The sequence below is a fragment of the Podarcis pityusensis genome, assembly GCF_964106645.2.
Source record: "Podarcis pityusensis genome assembly, chromosome: 10".
NCBI lineage: Eukaryota > Metazoa > Chordata > Lepidosauria > Squamata > Lacertidae > Podarcis > Podarcis pityusensis.
Window position 1 is genome coordinate 33,547,616 of NC_138035.1, and position 20,684 is coordinate 33,568,299.

The following is a 20,684-nucleotide window of genomic DNA, read 5'->3' on the forward strand; positions in this document are numbered from 1 at the left end:
AGAGCACTGGTATACATTTACTGTTATTGCAAAAAAAGTCTGTATATTCCTGCACTTATAAAAACAAAACATTATAAACACTACACTTCTCACTGTAAAAGGAACAAGCGTTTTACACATGTTCTCTTCATATCAACATCCTTTGTGGATGTTGTGACAGAGAAGATAATAAATTGTGTAAATTATGAATATTGAATATGGGTCTTCGGTTTCCTTATCATGAGCAAACACTATTTTGCCCATTAACTACCAGCTGTTGATTCTGGAAAGTTCTAAGCACTTCAAACCTTCAAGTATGTGATCCTGCTGTCCTTCATATAGGAAAGAATCATACAGAAATCTTTAATTTCCCAACTGTTCTTCTAAAGCAAATACACTCACACACATATACAAAATGCATGAGGCTGCATGACTAAAAGCTTTGAAATATGTTCCCAAGGTAATAAATAGTAAATTTAATACCATTTTTAAAAAAATTAAATTGTAACAGAGTAATTTGTCACAGCAAAATGCATCTTTTCCCAGGAAATATGTTTTAAGCAAAAAATGGGAACTAGATTAAACATGATGATTTGAAATGTGCCCTTTCCTTGGTGTTTTATTTACCATCTTGACTTAAAAAATAACCCACAAAGGTCAGTACACAAATATGGTTAATTATTCTATAAGCCTCAGTATGAAAAATATATAATTAACATTTTTTCCCCCTAATTTGCTCTTTTGCAGAACATAACTTCTGAAGTAGTCAGATAAATGTAGGAACTTCAGAGTTCACGTAGGCTTGGTTCACACATCACATCACCATTCTGAAATTGTGCTTTATAGAACAAACCATGTTACAGCCAAGCCACAGATGGTCAAAGAAACTATGGTTTGCCTTGTCATACTCTGCTCTCCTTCCATCCCACCTACTTCCAGCTTTTAGCTATCTCTCCACCCAACTTCCCTGACCCGTTTGTGGTGCTTAACAGCTGATACAGCCTCACCACATCACCATTTCTCCTCCATGGATTGTCTGTGAAAGCAAGGGTATGGGAAACTTGATTTTCTGCAACTGTCATCAAATAGTTGCTTTCCCCACCTACTCCTCCAAGAAAGAAGTGCTCATGCTCCTTTCCTTCTAGTCCTTTCCTCTGTAATCACACTTATTTTTCGTCTCTCAACCAACCACCAGTTGTTACCATGAATTCATTCTGTTTAGTTAGGATCACCTACGTTGGAATTACCAGATTTCTCTGCTGTCAGCAGGGTTGAAAGGCTGCTTAATACAAACTTAAGTAGTTTCACCAGTTTGCTATAGTGACTGTAATGGCACAGAACATCATTTTCAACTTCCCCCCATATTTGACACCCATTCTTGGGTTTCTGCATTTTATTTTTGTGTGTCACTATCAATAATTATGGCTATTTTGAGCTGTGCTACTTGGAGAAAGTCATTTGTTTTTAAGACAGCACTTCATCACCACATTAATTTGCCAACCAAAGCCAATCAATCAATCAATCAATCAATCACCCATCAGTCGAAATATCTCCAAAGCTATAGTTCAAAGAAGTTCCATTTAAGTTTTCAATTCCCTCTCAAGCCGCAGAAGCAAATCGAGGCAGGAATGGAACAGAGTTGGGTTCAGCAAAGGGAAATTATTATATCAGCCAGTGATGTCATCCTTGGGAAATGTAAAATAAGAGTTGCTGAGAGCAGTTACATTTTCCAGAAACTCCTCCCTAGTCTCTACATTGCTTAGTGGGTGATTTGGACATGCCAATGAAACAAACCACACTCAAATCAGTTAAGGAGGTGCCAAAGCTCACATGCAATACTGGACCATAATTAAAGTCAGTAAAACTGCAACAAACCATGGTTTATTTTCCACACACAAACCATTGTTAACAAAGCATCATTATGGTACCAAACTGAGTTCACACAGAACACTAATAGGTTTTTTATTCTAACTTTTATTTAAACTGTGGTCTAATGTGATGTGCAAAACAGACCTTGGGAGGGGATGTTTTTTAAAAATGGTTTTGTCTGCGCAAAACTCCTAAAACCATTTAGTTGAACATGCACCAAATTGCTCATCTTGTAATTCTGCCACAATTTTTAAAAAAAGAAACTCACATTTGCCAAATGGCTCCGAATGAACAAACACTGAAACAAGTATTGTAAACTGATATTGCATTCTCCCACCACAACTTGCCAACTTGTTATTTATGTAACAAAAACTGTTATACATACATAACTTTCCTAACAGAATGAATGTATAGAAGCTGATTTTCATTGTGCAGGATGAGTTAACAAATTCAACAGGTAAAAGGTTTCCTGAAGAACATTATTGAAGTTCTGGCTGGCTGCCTTAAACCTATTTAAATTTGCATTTATCATTAAGATATTTATCATTAAGATATTTTGACTGTCACACAAAAGTATTTAAGCCTTATCATGACAGCCATATTATGTGACCTACAACTGATAATCATAGAAGCTAAAACACTTAACAAAATAATTGTAATTTTATCTTTATTTTGTCATTCACTTATTTACGCAGAAATTTCTCTATATTGCTAAGGATCCAGATCTTTGTTGAAGGCATGCAACCCTGTCCATTATGCAATGGTTAAGTAATAAGAAAACAAATAAAAGATGGTTTGCTAAGCTACCTATATATCATATGCAGTAAAGACAGGTTTTACAGTACAATTTCAATCCACATCCACAAGGGTGCACACTGTACCACTTAATAGAACTCAGAGTACTGAAGGAAATAGGACACACAAAGCTGTTGGGGATTTAGATCACACAGAGCACTTGAGATAATTTGACCATATTCGTGCAAGCCAATCAGTGGTTCTCTTTCATATGTTTTCTGGTTCTAGGAAGAGCAGAGGAATGGTAAAATTGTTTTCTTACCTGAAAATAGGTGTATATTCATTTGATTCTGGGAGATCATACTCATCTTATTCAGTGAGTAACAACTTCCATACTTTAAGCCTCTTCAAAAATGGTGTTATGATTCACAAGACCAAGTTCATAAGAAAGTTAAGCTAATTTCTGCATGTACACAAGGCAGTAGTAACTAAAAATATACTGCACTGTGAGAGTTTTGATCTCTTCTGGTGTAAGCGAGGATTCTCAAACTGCCCCAGAGACAACTGGTATTTTAACGAAGTTTATGTTCCAGTGCTGTTTGGTTTGATTCAATGCATCCAAACACACCTCTTATGGATATGCCCTTATTGGTTGTGTGCCAAATAAAGAATTATCACAGGAGAATTCAACAGCTTTCCTTCAAGAAAATGATGTTTTACAGTACAGCGCCTAATGCTCACTTTAGAAAAGTATACAAATGCATAAATAGTAGTGAATAGTACTGTTGTATCTAAACACCACACATTCTCCTTCCATAAGAAGTCACAGTAATATGCTAAACATTCTATCCTTTTGTATAAAATCACCGCAACCACAAAAGATTCCTCAAGTCATTGCTCCCCCCCCCCTTAGTAATAAGCTACCCCATGTTGTAGTTGCAAGTGCTTATATGGTAAAAGGAGTGTACCACTGGATCTTAAAATGATACCCAAAAGGATCCTTGCTCTACCAATGAGGTAGTTTTCCTTCCCCTCCCCTCCCCTCCCCTCCCCTCCCCCATGTTTTTCCCTTAAGTGAGATCACTGCTGCATGGCAACAAAGAAAGTATTAGCATAGCTGCTGTGGATTAGCCCATAATCGTAAACTCATGTGAGCAGCTCTTGAGTAGCTGAAAAGGTTAGCCAATCAGCTGCTAGTATTTTGGGTTTTGCCTGGCAACAGGGGGGGAGACTGTAAAAGGATTCTCAAAAGGCAGCAACATAAGCTAGAATACAAAATAACTGCATACAGTGGTTCTCTACATAATATAAGTACTCTAGAACAGCACAGCCATTGCATTCGCAAAAGCATAGTGTTTGTCCAAAGCACTAATAGAATCTCTACAAGAATAAAATTATATAATCATGTAGCATTCATGGTAACCCTGCAACTTATTACTCCATATAATCTAGACAAGCAAAACTGACTTGCATGTAGTAATGTCTGCAAAGAAATTAAGGACAGTCATTGGCCAGTGTATCTAGTTCTAGATAAAGGGTCGTAGATTCCAGCCTTGCAAAAACAGAGTACCGAACAAAATGTTCCTTTTCTAGAATCTGGCTGGAACATTTCCAAATTACCTATTAAAATTCAACTTTATGAATACCACACAAAGAAGATCTGGGAGCGTGTTGAGTGTCATATGGAAGAATCAGTGTTCTAGATTAATTTTCATTTTCATATTTAATTTCATCACATTCTGTAAATACATTAGTTTTTCATCAAAAAATGCAATATATATATATTTATATTTAATAAGCTTGATTTGAGCTATTAAAATTATGTATAAATTTACAAAAAAAGAACAAATATAAATTTACATGCCACAAATGTTCTCTACTACATTAAATAAAAATGAAGTATATCTCTTTGAAAAAGAAAAGCATGCATGTCGCCAACAAAGAGGAATTATGTCTAATTGCAAGTTAGCGCTTATGTATCTTATTTCTACCTCCTAAGCATTTAATTAAGATTGGGCTGTTTAAGCTATTGTACACAGAAAACTATTTTCTCCTTTACACAATATTCAACATTCCAAAAGAACATTAACGAGGAAAAAAATAAATAATAGTAATAATAGTAATAGCACTCCTCCTCCCCCTTGTTCTTTGAGACCTTGTAATTTCTGAAACATACCCAAGAGGGAGCCAGCTGTAGCCACACTCTTAGTTTGTGTGATCTTCACACAGGGAAAATAAATCGGCAGCTTGCTTCATTGTTACCGAGTTCTCTCCCCCGTATAATTTTACCTTATCCGATTGGCTTGAGGAAGCAGATACTCAACTACCAATCAGGAGTATGCACTCTCATATCTGCCCAGCAACAAGAAAAAGATGTTACTACTGAACATTTAGATAATTTCTTATTTTCAGACAATAACTGCTGAATAATTAGAAAACTTTAAATGCATAATCCTTTCAAATGTTTTTGTTAAAGGAGTCTGAAGATTAACCACCACATTTAACTGACATTTTAAGCATAAGGCTTTAAAATGGTTGCTTACAAAAATATACAGGAAAATATGGAACTGGAGGTTTTCACTGCAATTGATTTAGAAATGGTGAGAAACAAGTAGCCTAGCCCAGAGTTGAACTTACGTATGTTTTGTATAACTCAGACGTGCAACCTGCACATTCCCCTTCAGTGAAGGAGACATGAGAACATTTCCTTCAACAGAAAAACAAAAGAAAAAGAAGTCCAGAGGACAAGCAAACCATTTACACTTCATTTTACCTCAAAATTCAATACCAAAAGTTTTGAAATTCTCAAATCTACAGGTGTTTTCAGACAACAGTTGTCTCCCCTAGCAGTTACCCATATGCAAGTTAGTCTACATTCTATACAACACACTACTACAGTGGTACCTCGGTTTTTGAACGTAATCCGTTCCGGAAGACCATTCTACTTCCAAAACATTCGCAAACCAAAGCATTTACTTCTGGAAAACTCAATACAGAAGCCGTGTGGCACATTCAATTTCCGAGACATTCAAAAACCAAGGTACCACTGTACTTCTTACTTCATCAGAAGCAACAGCTTTATCAGGCTGAAACGGAAAATGGAACACTGCCTCTAAAGTAAAATACCACAAAATAGCATGTGCAAAACTAATTATTTTCACACAAACATGCAGACATCAGCTCCTAGAGCTAAAAGAGGAATGGTAATACATGGCTTTTAATATGAAAACAACTCTCTGGTAGGTTTTCAGTTCCTAATGAAGATATATACTCATTTTAAAGAAGCAAGTTAGTATTTACTTAAGCGATACTTAAAGTTATGCAATACTTAACATTACCAATGTCTTGCAAAAGATGGTAATGTGCCAAAAGGGAAAACCAACTATTATGTACTCGTACATCTTTTACCGATTTCTTCCATTCATGTCCTATAAACTGAGTTGATGCAAGTGTGACCTTTATATTTTGGTACTGAATATTTAAACTCACAATAGTCTGGTGTTATCTTTAGTAGCCCTTTGAGGTCACTAATAAAATTTCATGGGAAAACAGAAGAGAAAGGATGTGCAAAAAACACGGAGATTCAACATTAAGAAACTAGTATGTATAAAGAACCATACAGTAACGATAATTTAAATATTCTAGTGTGTAGAGACTTTAATGTTCATGATTGAAAAAGGCAATTTGAAAACCTTGCCCAAGGTGTAGCCAATTGCTTTCTCAGAAACATCTTACTTGCATACTTCTTTTTTCTTAGGAGATTTCCTTTCCTCAAGGAAATGAAGTGCATCTGTTTGCGCATGCACAGTCAAACACTGAGGTCACTGCCAACCTCCCACCAAAGTCATAAATGTGGGAAGTAGGCAGGACTACAAGTTCAGGCAGCGTGACAAATTAAAGCCTAGTTACAATACTGAGTTAGCTTTTCTCCCTGGTTTCTTACTTGCCTACATTAAAAAGTATAGTATGTTTTGCATGTGTAAATAATATACTCTAATAACGAGCCCCCTGAAGCCATGTTGTTATCTTATCAGCAAGCCGAGCAAGTAAACCTGACTCGACGACTGGACTGAAGATTTGCATAGTCACGCTGGTTGGCTCCTGAAGATCAGTTTGTAAAAGCCCATGAATACCAGAGGCTGAGAATCAGCAGGAAGCACAGAAGATCTGCCCGGCAACAAGGCTAAAAATAGAATCAGTACGAGGCACTGTAACAGTATGAAACCAGGAGCAGAGCACAACTCAAGCCTTCCTGCCTCTATATGCAAAGTTATACAAATAGAGGGGCATACTCTTCACCAAAGATTAACCCCTAATGCTCTCTAAATAGCATAGGCAGATCAGCATATATATCATGCATGCACAGCAACCTTTTGTGCAGTTTTCACAAATGTACTGAACATTTATTCTCCCATCATATTTTGTTTTTTTAGAATTAAGGAAATACTTCCTAAATATCAGGTATGCAATTTTTGTTTTTTTAGAAAATTATGCCAATTCCGTTTGCACATGTAAAGAACTATTCCAATTGTTTTCATTCACCATGAACCAATATTAGAAGGGTAACTACCTGTTAATAGTCATGTTAATATGTCATCTTTGTATCATGTGTTTGAAATTAGCCAGGTGCCAGGAGCATTTTGCACCTGACTATCGGCTACTTGTGACCACTACTTGTGACCACAAGTGAAGATGCCTCAGTGCTAGGATGGTGCCTGACATCACCATCTGGAGGCAGATGCCTGGGGACCATTGACATAGCTGTCAACCATCCCTTATTTGGCGGGAAACACCATTATCCCAGCGCCGTGTCCCGCTGCTGTCCCTTAAATTTCCCACGTTTCAAAGGAAGCAGCTCCTCTCCCTCCCTGCCTGCCAGCCAGGGAGGAGGTAGGTTCCAACTGTGTTGCTTGGCTGTGTTGCTCACCCAATAAGGAGTCTAAGAACGACTGGGGGGGGGGGAGTGGAGCTTGCATGCCTTGTGCCGATCAACTCGGACGCGTTGCCTGGGGACTCGCCTTTGCTCAGCGCTTCCCAGCGGAGAGGTGACGGTGGTTTTCCTTGCTGCATCCCCTCTACCGGGTTGCTGCGTTGTGGGAACCACCGCTTGAGGCTTCATTTGGCTGCTGGCGGGGCTTTCTGCCTTTGGCTCGGAGGGGCTCAGAAGTTGAACATACCTGTGCCCAGAAAATCCCTTATTTTGGCTGCTGATCCCTTATTTTTGAGGCTGCTGGTCCCTTATTTTCAAATCTGTAAGTGGACAGCTATGACCATTGGATCTTGACTGTATTCACACTGAAGAATTACATCAGTTATATTTTTATCTGCACAAGTAGAATGAACTTCAGGAACCGAAATGCTTTTTCTGTGCAGCCTGAAGCTTATCTTCAGCTTATCTTCAGTAGCTTATCTTTACTTCACTCCTTCAGTCTTGGGGTTGGGATATCTCAATCCAATGGCTCTCCAAGATCATTAGCTTTTTTTTTTAATGATATTTATTAAAGTTTCAAAAAAGGTTACAAAAATAGAAAAAAGAAAAAAAAGAAAAGAAAAAAATACAAAATACAGAAAAGTAAAAACACTTCTTTCATTTACTTGTTTCCCTGACCTCCTCACACCTCCCTTTTTTGTATTCCAGTTCAATTAACTAATTCAGCAAATCCTTTCCCTCTTTGTTTTTATCCTACTCCTTTAACTTAATATGTTGTAACTTTAAGTTCTCACCTGTTAATCCATTTTTACATACTCCTTTGTAACATTGCTGCTAAAGCCACTTAACTTCATTCTGACATCATTCTAACATTCATTAATTTTACAGTATTTCTCTAAATAGTCTTTAAATTTCTTCCAATCTTCTTCCACCAACTCTTCTCCCTGGTCTCGGATTCTGCCAGTCATTTCCGCCAGTTCCATATAGTCCATCACCTTCATCTGCCATTCTTCCAGGGTGGGTAAATCTTGTGTCTTCCAATACTTTGCAATAAGTATTCTTGCTGCTGTTGTAGCATACATAAAGAAAGTTCTATCCTTCTTTGACACCAATTGGCCAACCATGCCCAGGAGAAAGGCCTCTGGTTTCTTCAGAAAGGTATATTTAAATACCCTTTTCATTTCATTATAGATCATCTCCCAGAAAGCCTTAATCCTTGGGCACGTCCACCAAAGGTGAAAGAATGTACCTTCAGTTTCTTTACATTTCCAACATTTATTATCGGGCAAGTGATAGATTTTTGCAAGCTTGACTGGTGTCATGTACCACCTGTATATCATTTTCATAACATTCTCTCTTAAGGCATTACATGCCGTAAACTTCATACCTGTGGTCCATAACTGTTCCCAGTCAGCCATCATTATGTTATGTCCAACATCTTGTGCCCATTTAATCATAGCAGATTTCACCGTTTCATCCTGAGTATTCCATTTCAACAGCAAGTTATACATCTTTGACAAATCTTGGTTTTGGGTTCTAACAGTTCTGTTTCCAATTTTGATTTTTCCACCTGGAAGCCAATTTTCTTGTCCAAATTATATGCCTCCATTATCTGATAGTAATGAAGATCATTAGCAGTCTGGAGATCTGCTGGGGAATCCTGAACTCCCTGCTGCTCTTTCTGAGGTGCCCTCAGGTTTGAGGTATGAACAGCAATGAATCCTAACCAACCAGGAGAAAGAGGCAGCCCGTCGCCAGGGTAAAGGCAGAGGCAGAGGCAAATCACCAGATTTGCCAGCATGAGGGTACTTTTTAATTACACATTTCTTGGATATGAACATTCTTGTACTTTCTTAGATAACTGCTTATTTAATTAATTATTTGCTCGTCTTTTACACCAAGCTCTCAAAATACTCATGAGGTTTGCGTACATGAAACAATATGCACAGTAGCTTTCTTTTAAAACATGGATTTACTGTTTGCGTATCTGCACAAACAATGGAAATGCTGACCTTGTGGTGAAACATTAAGAGTTTTAACTGGAATTCAAAGTCAACATGACACTACCATCAACTTCACTGGTGAGCAGGTGAGGAGTGAGATTAGCTACAGACAGGGAATGTTGCAATACCAACGTCCCTGCATTTACGTGTGCCCTACTGACACATGATTACGTATACACTTTATGCAATTTCACTTATGTGTGCAGGGCCCCCAGAACACAGCCCCCAAGTGGGGAGTCACCTGTAATGAGCGTTTGGATAGTGGAAAGTCTGAGATCTGTCAAACTGAGGAGAATCATTCATATGTTTCAGAAATTGGTGGAAGCAGGAGAGTTTGTACAAATGCTTCTTCCGGTAATTGGTGGTAACAGCTTGAATCCCAGCTTCCATGAGCAGAATTTCACTTTAAAAACAGTTTTTTGTGTGTGTTTTTTTACTCCCATGTGCCTCAATAAGACACTTCTGATGGCTCAGGGGCTCTCTGGAAAAGAATATGTGATGTGACATGGAGCGGTTACAGTAGAAAGGGTAAATCAGGAAGTCACTATCTGCTTGCCCACCACCACTTTTGGATCCAAGCTATTGTTAAAAGTAGGCTAAGTGAAAAGCATACTTTTAGGATCCCATTGTTTTTATCTTTTTTAATTGTAGTAAGCTTGAACTATTTGTTGCAGCGGTAGTGGCACTGGTAACAAAATCAGACACTGGATATTATGATTTGTATGTTAAGGTGGCTTCTGTAACTGTTTTGGCCCTGACAAAAGGCACTGTACATTACTTTTACAGTTTTAGTACCGAACTAAAATAAGCAGAACAAATAATAATAATAGAGTTCGGAAAGAGGCCATTGCTGATTGGTAGAATTTATGTGTTGTATGCAAAAATCCATGGCGACTCCACTTAAAATAACTCCAGTAGCAGGTCTGGGAATGGCTTTCTCTCTGCCCGAGACCCTGAAGAGCTGCCAATCACAAGTTTCCAGTTTTTCCAACCTAATGTCTTCCAGATGTTTTGGACATCAACTTCCATAATCTCTTACCACTGTCAATGCAGACAGGGGATGATGTAAATTTTAGTTTAAAGTATCTGGTGAGCACTAGATTGAGGGACCATAGACTACTAGACAGTACTGGGATAAATGAGCCATTCATCTTAAGGCAGCTTCATACAAACTTTCAATTCACTGAATTTTCAAGAAAGACCAGAGCCTCTTAATTTGCAAAAAAATGTACAAGGGTTTTTTCCTCTTCCACTATTTCAAATAATATTGCTCACATGCTTTAATTCACCACTTTCCTTAATTTTTTTTGCCTGGTGCTTGTATCATTTAGAGCCAATATTTACTTCCATAAGAATACACAATCATATTTAGCTCTGGCAGAAGGAAAGGTTTAACCTAGCAATAAATCTGCCTACAAAATGAGTGGTTCTGATGTGTAGATGTACAGAAGAAAAGAATATACTCTCAAAGCTTGACTGCTGCATAGCATGAACAGATTATGATGGCAGGGTAATAGGCAATACTGAAGGAACATCCTCACAACTGGCTCAGGCAGCAAAGAATCATTTTTTTGCCCATTAAATGGATGGAATTACAAGTTTGCAGAAATGAACAACATTCTGAAACAAAACCAAGATTATTTCCATTTTAAAACAAATCAATATGATTTACCCATCTTTTTTGATGATGCAATTTACAATCTTAAGAAAGAATGATGACAGAGAATCCTGCCCAGACCAACACAACCAGGGACTGAAATGTTCAGGGCAGAGATGGAACCAACCGTGTTCATCAGATAGCTTAGCTCTGGTTCACCAAAACTGTTTGCAATACTTAACTTTAGCTTCTTTTTGCTACCACAACATCTTTTTTATGATACAAAAACTATTGTACAAAAAAGGCTCATCAGAGAACTCACAAATGTATCAGTGTTGAAAAGTAAACTAAAATTAGGTTCTAAAATAAACTAATAATTGCTCATAGTAATAAGCTTTCAACTGAGCAGCCCACAACGGAAGTATTGCTGCTGCAGTTAAAATGAGCAATCTGCACGAAGGGCCACAACCTATAACAGGTATATTGCCATAAGTAATTTACCTTTTACACTTGTTATTCTTCAACTAACATTTGGTTGCTTTTTAAAATGCAGGGGGGGGGGACTGCTCAAGTGTGAAAACAGTAACTAAACCCTTGAAAAAACTTTGAAAGAGATAATAATCAACTTGGGCTACTGATTTTTTTCAAAAAAATATTTTGATGTCAAATTTCCAGCACTTCTCCATGCACTCCTGAGGGCTAGAAACATCAGGATAATCTGTGAATCTCAGAATTTTCCTGAGAAGCTAAAGGCTGAACATAAGCTTTTTAAGAGGGAGGGTAGGATCAAAAGGTAGTCCATATTTTATCACCCATGCCTGTATGTCAATTCAGATCATACCATTGCAGTCTCTTTTAGCATTTTTCTTAAATATACACAACAACTCCCAATATTTACTATTATTTATGTTGAAGGAAACTACAATTTCCCGCCAAATGGACTTACACTGATAACAATGTGGATTAAAACAAACCCCATTTTATGACAGAACCACTAACTTGCTCAGACATCTTATTTTAGAACCATCAGTTCCACAATAATCTGTGACTCTCACAAACAACCCCAAAAGCCCACACATATTCTCCTACAACACAGCAGAGCATACAGCTTTTAAAATTCATGATTTTTTTTAAAAAATGTAGTAAGTTTGCAGTAAGATCTTGCCAGGGCCTGTGAAAATGTTATGAAGGAACTGGTTGTCTTACCTGGAGGCAGCTTGACATACATCAAGAGAACTTCCTCCTCAGTTCAGCAGCTTACATATCAAAACAGTAGAAGAACACTTCTAGGTCGGCCATCTTGAGAACAAACCTTATTTGTCTTCACACAAGCAAAACATACTGCACTTTAACTAAAACCTGACTACTGTGTGACCTTTCCTTTAGTCATCCACATCTGTGGAATAGCACATGCTGAGATTTTTATTTACACAATAAATGCTCCTAGAGGAATTGCATTAGCTCTTATAAAGCACATAGTCTGCAAATGCCAGCTGCAATGGAAAGTCTTCAGAATGAGCCTATTTGTACTGCTTGCTGCAGTGCTAGCAGTTGCCTGCCCAGAAGCGTGTGCAGTGTGATACCTCCCTTATGCCATGCAGAAGCAGAAAAAAATGCATATCAGAACTCAACAGAAAGCAGTACATTAAACTATATAGAGAAAAATCAGTGTCTGCATGCAAGTCTTGCTTCTGGATTTATTACTCTTAATAAAACTAACATATCCTTAAACAATATACCATTATCTACTACAATTCTTCAGTGCAGGAAACAAGCTTGGGCATTAGACAAGGCAGAATCCATGACATAACCCAAAGCCAAGCCAGAGTGCAGTTATAACTGTACATAAAAGGGCCTTCGTTTTGTAAAACAACTGCTGCAGGATATTGCAAGGTAAAACATCCCCTGTCCTCCATGTCCAATGACTGGTTCTGAACATGCCATTTAACAGTTTGTTGACAAAATGCTCAAATAAGAATGATTTACTCAATACTTTCACATATCTAATAAGTTAGTGTTTAACACATGAAATATTTCAACATGCTTTGTATGAAAATGCATGGATTTGTCGCTCATCTTTGATTCCTAAATATTCACATAAAATTCTGTAATAAATATCAGTTGCCTCTAGCCTCAGAAAATTCCAAATATGATCTATTGCAAAACATAGTTTGAAGTTATGTATACTTCACAAAACAAGACAATTTAGCTTACTGGAAAATATATGTTCTTACTTGTCAGGGAACTGACATCGGAGCTAGAGGCGGAGGGAAGGCTCTCAAATGATGCTGGAGAAGGGCCCAGCAGGGAGAGAGGCAGCTCCGCAGATGGGGAAGCAAATCAGCGCTACACCAGGGATAAAGAGGGGCTGATGGGGGAATCGGCGAGAGGGCTCCAGGACTCTTCACCGGACACCAGCGGGGAGAGCACAGGTCCCCTGCTACCCACGCCCACCCTGCGCAGAAGACTTCTGCGCAGAGAGAGTAGGAGGAGACTGGGTGTCAAACAACTTTTATGTTGGAAAAGATTTAAGAAACGCCCACTGACGGATTCTGCTAGCGACTGAGGCAGCCACGAAGTGAAGGGCTGCCCAGACTGAAAGGTTTAGCAAGGCAACAAAGCCTGGAGAGGCGGCAACTTACGCACGAGCAACCCATACACATCACAGCAATCCGTCAGTCCCTGACGTCGCTCATGCACAGCGACTGGCAGGCAGCATCATGAGCAAAACCGGAGAAGCTGGCGCCACGGAGGGAGCAGCTGGAGGGCAAAATCTGGTGGAGAGGAACCGAGATTTGGAACAGCATGTGGCTCTGCTGACGGCGCGGCTGGACGAAAGGCAGTCTCAGGATGCTCAGGTCAGACCCACCCCCGTAGCAAGAAAGGTACCGGGACTGGTACACAAGTTTGGAGGGAAACCCCAGGACTACAGTGCGTTCCGAACGGAAATAGAGTACGCTTTGGAACTGCAACAGAATGATTTTGCAGACGATGGAGAAAGGGTTGCCTATATTGTCGGACATCTGCAGGATGGGGCCAGAGATTGGATCAGGCCCCTAATGGCAACGCAGAATGCCACCTTGAAAGACCTGAGGAAATTCTTCCAGGCAATGGATGCGATGTATTCCAGTGATGTACAGCAAAGTGTGACTCGGCGGGAACTGTTGGGTTGCAAACAGGGGAACCAGTCAGTTAGAGACTACTGATCACGCTTTGCCATGTTAGTCCACCGGCTCGGGTGGGATTTGGACTCTGAACCTATTCAAATGCTGTTTGAGGAGGGGTTGTCCCCAACGGTGAAGGACGAGCTTTCCCGCAGTCGATGGATCAGCTGACCAAGGCTGTGCTTGCGATTGGTGTAAGGCAGGAAGCGCGGGCCCAGGAGAAGCGGGAAGGGAGAGAGCGACGTTACCATGACTACCGCATTCCTGAAATACCAAGGCAGCCTTCCCCGCCGGTGGAGCCCATGGAAATAGATGGGGGGGGGCGCGTGCGGGAGATTTCAAACTCCAGTGGTCGCAAGAGAGAGGGAAAGGATGGGAAAACCACCAAGAAGTGTTTTCTCTGCCAGCGGCCAGGACATTTTGCCAGGGTCTGCCCGCAAAGAAAGGTCTGGCAAGGGATGGTGGGAGCTGCAGGGGGTGAGGAGGAGATGGTAAAGGAGCAGGGAAATGCCAAAGCTTGGCTGCCACTCAGCGGGCACAGCAGCCAGGCCAGCAACCAATAGAAGTGCCCAAACCAGACCCCCCCAGGGCGGCTATAGCCATAGAAGTGGTGCTAGAACTCCCAAATGGGCACCCAGTCAAGGTGAAAGGGCTGTTGGATTCAGGCAGTTCCTGCAATTTCTTCAGCAAGGACTTTGCACTAGAGCACCAGCTCCACCTGCTGCCCCTGGATTTCCCCTTGCAAGTAACCACCATTGATGGCAGGGAGCTTCTGGGAGGGGAAGTGACGCACCAGACCCCACCAATGAGAATGAGGGTTTCCAGGCACACGGAGACTATCGCCTTTCACGTAGCCTCACTGGCAGGGCCCCCAATAATATTAGGGATGAGCTGGCTAGCACAACATGATCCAGTGGTGGCATGGCATGGCATCAGAGAACGGTCACCTTTGGGTCCGCTTACTGCTTGGAACACTGTCTAGGGGGAGAAACCCCAAGGATGACCGTGGCCAGGGTGGCTGGGATAGCTGTAGAGCCGAAAGGGGAGGTGCCACCACAATATGCTGACCTGCAGGAGGTCTTCATTGAGAAGGAGGCAGATAGACTACCCCCACATAGGCCCTTTGACTGCCAAATCAACTTGCTCCCTGGGGCACAGCTACCGGTGGGTAAACTGTATGCCATGTCGGACAGGGAGATGAAGGAGTTGCGGGAGTTTATTGACAAGAACCTGAAGAGGGGGTTCATAAGGGAATCAAAGGCGGTGGGGGGCAGTCCGGTGTTCTTTGTGGACAAAAAAGGGACTAACCAGCCCAGATTGGTCGTATATTTCAGGACGTTAAATTTGGTATCAGAACCCGTGACCTTCCCAATGCCTAGGATTGACGACATTTTAACACAGGTGAGGCAGGGAAAGATTTTTACCAAGCTGGACCTCAGGGGAGCCTACAATTTGATTAGGATGAGGGAAGGGGACGAATGGAAGACCACAATGTTCACCCCCTTGGGGGCCTTTGAGTACTTAGTTATGCCCTTTGGATTACAGCCAGGCTCCGCCTGTTTTCAAGCTTTCATGCACCACGTGTTGGGGTCCCTGCTGTACAAGAACTGCGTAGCCTTCTTGGACGGCGTCTTAATCTATTCGGGCAACGAGGAGCAACATGTCAGAGACGTCAGGGAAGTGCTGAAGAGACTGCAGAAGCACCAGTTGTGGGTCAAGCTGGAGAAATGTCAGTTTCACGCCAGAGAAGTCGAGTTTTTGGGGTGCAAGCTGTCAGACAAAGGCTTAGCGATGGACCCAAGCAAGGTGCAGGCAGTGCTGGAGTGGAAGACTCCCAAAACCCGGAAGGACGTGCAGAGGTTTCTAGGGTTCAGCAACTTCTACAGGAAGTTCATCAAGAACTTCGCCCACTTGACAGCACCCATCACAGACTGTCTCAGTAGCAAAAGGAAGTTCGCCTGGACAGAGGAGGCCCAACAATCCTTTGAAAAACTGAAGAAAGCGTTCGCATCGGAAGAGCAGCTCCTGCACGTGGATCTGGAGAAACCCATGAGGCTAGAGACCAACGCATCCGACAGAGCCATTGGGGCGGTTCTTTTGCAGCCAGGGAGGAGCAAGCAGGAATGGAGACCGTGTGCCTTCTTCTCAAGAAAGCTGAACAAGTCGGAGCAAAACTATACGGTGTATGACCGCGAACTGCTTGCGATCTATGCTGCGTTTCATCGATGGCGACATCTACTAATAGGGGCGCAGCACAAGATCCAGGTTTGTACAGATCACAAGAACTTGGAATACTGGAGGACCGCACGAATGCTCAACCAGAGACAGATTCGATGGGCACAGGAGTTCTCCAAGTTTTCCTTTGAAATCCGATACGTGCCAGGAGAGGAAAACGTGAGAGCAGATGCTCTCTCCCGGAAACCGGAGTACTTGGAAGGAGAGGGGCCACTGGAGATATGACACGTGATCCCCGAGGACCAATGGGTGTGGGGGGGAACCTTGGTGGGGCAACGAGAACTGGCTGGACTTACTAGAAACGACGTGTTCGCACAAACTAAAATCCGGGAACTCCGAGACGGAAGAGAAACCCAAGGAGGGTTTGAGGAGAAGGAAGGGGTACTGTACTATAAGGGGGCGCTGTATGTACCGGGGGAGACCCTACGGGGAAAGGTACTCAAACAACTCCACGACAACCCCACAGCGGGGCACTTTGGACAGCACAAAACCATGATGCTCGTCACTAGGCAGTTCTGGTGGCCCAGGGTGAGGGAGGATGTACGGGAATATGTACGGGGTTGCGACCGCTGCCAAAGGGCAAAGGGGGAGCGGGCTGCCCCCGCAGGATTACTGGAACCCTTACCCACGCCGGGGAAACCTTGGGAGGTGGTATCCATTGATTTTATGACCGATTTGCCCAAGTCCCGGGGGAAGACAGCGGTCATGGTAGTGGTCGATCTACTAACAAAAATGTGCCATTTTATAGCTTGCTCACATGCGGTCACGGCAGAGGAAACAGCTAGGTTGTTTGTAGATCACATCTTCTGGTTGCATGGGGCTCCTTCGAGGGTCATCTCCGACCGCGGGAAACAATTTACTTCCCGTTTCTGGAGGAAGCTCATGACCTTGCTGCAGGTCGAAGTGGGCTTCTCAACGGCGAGACACCTGGAAACCAACGGGCAAGCAGAAAGAGCGAACAGTATTCTCCAGCAATACCTACGCTGCTACGTCAGCGAGAGGCAGAACGATTGGGTAGAAAAACTAGCGCTGGCTGAATTTGCGTACAATAACGCTGAACATGTGTCAACGGGAATGAGCCCATTCATGGCCAATTATGGGTGTCACCCCAGGGCCTTCCCGGGGAGTGGGGAGGAAGGTTGGAGTGTACCGGCAGCAGAGCAGTTTGTGGAAGAAATGGAAGCCCTGCACCAGCAACTCAAGATGAACTTGGAGCGGGCAAAGGAAATGTACAAGAGGCAGGCAGACAAGCGCTGTAGGGAAGGGGAGACCATACGGGTGGGAGATCAGGTGTGGTTGTCAACCCAAGGGTTACCTTTTAAGGGGGGGGTGCAAGAAGTTGCAACCCAGGCGGTTGGGACCGTTTGAGGTAACACAGCAGGTGAACCCCGTGGCATTCAAGCTCAAGTTGCCTGACAGCATGAAAATACACCCGGTGTTCCATAGGTCCCTACTCTCACCATACAGGGAGGGGCGGGAATTCCCGGGGCGAGAGGGAGAAGTCACCACACACCCACAGGTAGAAGAGAGGGAGCACCATAACTTGGCCACGGAAATACTTGATTCAACGTGGTGAGGGCGCCAGGTGGAGTACTTGGTGGCTTGGGAGGGAGAACCCGGGTCGGAAAACACGTGGGTTCCCGCGGAGGCAATCACTGACGGGTATCTGGTGGAGGAATTCCACCGCCTGTTCCCGAACAAACCCAAGCCACTAGCGAGATTCTGGGAGGAGCAATTTGGAACCACAGACAAGGAAGAGGATTTTGTGGGTTTTTCTGTCTCCGAAGGGGAGGGAGAAGAGGCTTCGGAGGACGAAGAATCAGACTGGGAGGCCCACCCCGCGGGAAGGGATCAGAGCGGGTGGGAAGCGGGTTTTGAATCCTCAGAGGATGGCGACAGCTCCTTCCGGGGGTTCCCCGCATCGTCGGCCGAAGAAAGGGACGAAGTTGGGTCAACAGGTCGGGCCGGGGGTGGAGGGGGTCCTGGGGGGGGGGAGGTGGATGTCAGGGAACTGACATCGGAGCTAGAGGCGGAGGGAAGGCTCTGGAGAAGGGCCCAGCAGGGAGAAAGGCAGCTCCGCAGATGGGGAAGCAAATCAGCGCTACACCAGGGATAAAGAGGGGCTGATGGGGGAATCGGCGAGAGGGCTCCAGGACTCTTCACTGGACACCAGCAGGGAGAGCACGGGTCCCCCGCTACCCACGCCCACCCTGCGCAGAAGACTTCTGCGCAGAGAGAGTAGGAGACTGGGTGTCAAACAACTTTTATGTTGGAAAAGATTTAAGAAACGCCCACTGACGGATTCTACTAGCGACTGAGGCAGCCACGAAGTGAAGGGCTGCCCAGACTGAAAGGTTTAGCAAGGCAACAAAGCCTGGAGAGGCGGCAACTTACGCACGAGCAACCCATACACATCACATTACTTTTCTCTCCCTTTATACTCCATATGACTAACAACATAGTATGTATCTCCTTTCCAGTCAGTTTGAATTGTGTAGGCTACGTTTCTAGAAGTGTATTAAAATACAACTTTATAAAGGGTGTAATGTTGATGAAATGTAAGCCATATTTATTTCAGTTAGTGGGTCCTTTTCATTTTCAAAACTCTTGAGAATTCCAATGGTCACAACTTTTTGAAACAAGTTACCTCACTAAAACACCATTGTGGTTTGTGAAAAGTCGAGATCTTTGGATCAATTTTATAAAGGTGTATACTGGGTGGTGTGTTACCATTTAAACACTGAATATTTCCTGTAATTGGCTAGGGCATCTTTGTGACATACCAAATAATGGGGGGGGGGGCTGCAAACTGACCAGAAGCCTGGGCTTCATTAATCCGTTTGATAATGGCTAATGGTCAGAGATTACAAGAGCTGAAGTACAACATCTGGAGGGCCACCCTTAAAAGAATTCTGTTTTTTTCTTACTGGTAATTCAGCAGAGAGGTATAAAATTCTAATCCACTTTATAAACTCTTTGTGGGGGAAATGGATTGAATATGGGATATATTAATTAATCAGCTGATAGGAAATGACAAAAATTATCAATTTGAACCTATTTATGATTTAAATATCAATTACTGCCAAGTTCAGATCTAGTGTTACAGCAGTTTCTGGTACCTATATATGTGGCCCATCTCTTTTGAGCACTTAATCTGTTGGACAGAATTACAGGATCTTTTCAAAAAGTTAAACCACTGTGTGTAAATGCTTAACAGAACTAGGCATGTTTCCCTAGACTTGCAATTGAGCAAGATCCAGGCCCCCCATCAAGATTTCAAGTACATTGGGCTCCATCTCATTTGCATAGGAAGGCACTGTTCTAATACAGATGTTGGAGGTGTAATACTGAGAATGCCTAGTTGAGGAACATTATATGGGCTTGCCCAGTGATATTCTTTTTGGTCTGGTGTTGTTATCGGCATCATTTTGTACTGGTGAAATCCTTGACATCTTCAGATTTTCAAGTACTTCTAAATTATATTATAATTATAAATTATAAAGTATGGGGATTGACAGAACTTTGTGAGCCCTCATTGTCATTAAGAGATTTGTACTTCAAGTCTAGAGGGGTAAATATCCACTGTCTATTACATAATGGGCCATACATGCATGCATGATTGCGTGTCATTCAGATACCCCCAAATCGGTTGTTGCCTGTACTTGCCACCATCGTTAGCACCAAGCTAATAACTTTTTGTTCACCCAGGGAATTGGTAATTAAGTTGCCTCTGACTGCTCATCTTTTAGTTAGATGGATAGGACTTGTGCTTATTAATATATTGCCGGGTAAACACATTTTTGCACTGTTCATTGTTTTAAATTTTATGGATTTTACATTGCTTTTATTTATTGTATTTTATCTTATTAAATTGCTTTGAGACTTGCCTTCTGTATAAAGTGACTGACAAATGTAATAAATAAAGTTTTTAGATGCTTTAACTAATGTTTTGTGATGCCCATAGTTTAATGCTTTTGCACATTGTCCCAGGCTCCTAGAGAAAGAAGGAAGGGTAGCACATAAACACAAGAAATAATAACAATATCAAACGATCTGTAAATAAATTATTATCAATGTGGCAGGGTAAATGCCTTTAACTCAAGTAGCCAATAACTTCCTCTAAACCTTTTCTTTAGAAGAAAGGTTTTGCTGGAGTAAAAGAATTCAACAAT

At 42.1% G+C, this 20,684-nt stretch overlaps 1 protein-coding gene across 7 annotated transcripts in view; it reads right to left on the reverse strand.

The window, feature by feature from the left end:
• Positions 1 to 20,684, reverse strand: part of ATF7IP (activating transcription factor 7 interacting protein) — an 83,644-nt gene that overhangs the window by 40,705 nt on the left and 22,255 nt on the right. Inside the window, exon 1 of one of the 7 annotated variants that reach the window (XM_080971235.1) lies at positions 12,320 to 12,342. The exons of 5 other annotated variants lie outside the window; for them this stretch is intronic. The gene's annotated coding sequence lies outside the window, so the exon portion shown is untranslated. Of the gene's footprint in view, positions 1 to 2,905; positions 3,440 to 12,319; positions 12,343 to 20,684 lie in introns of those variants that run through there. One more of the 7 variants, XM_080971236.1, reaches the window with a different exon arrangement.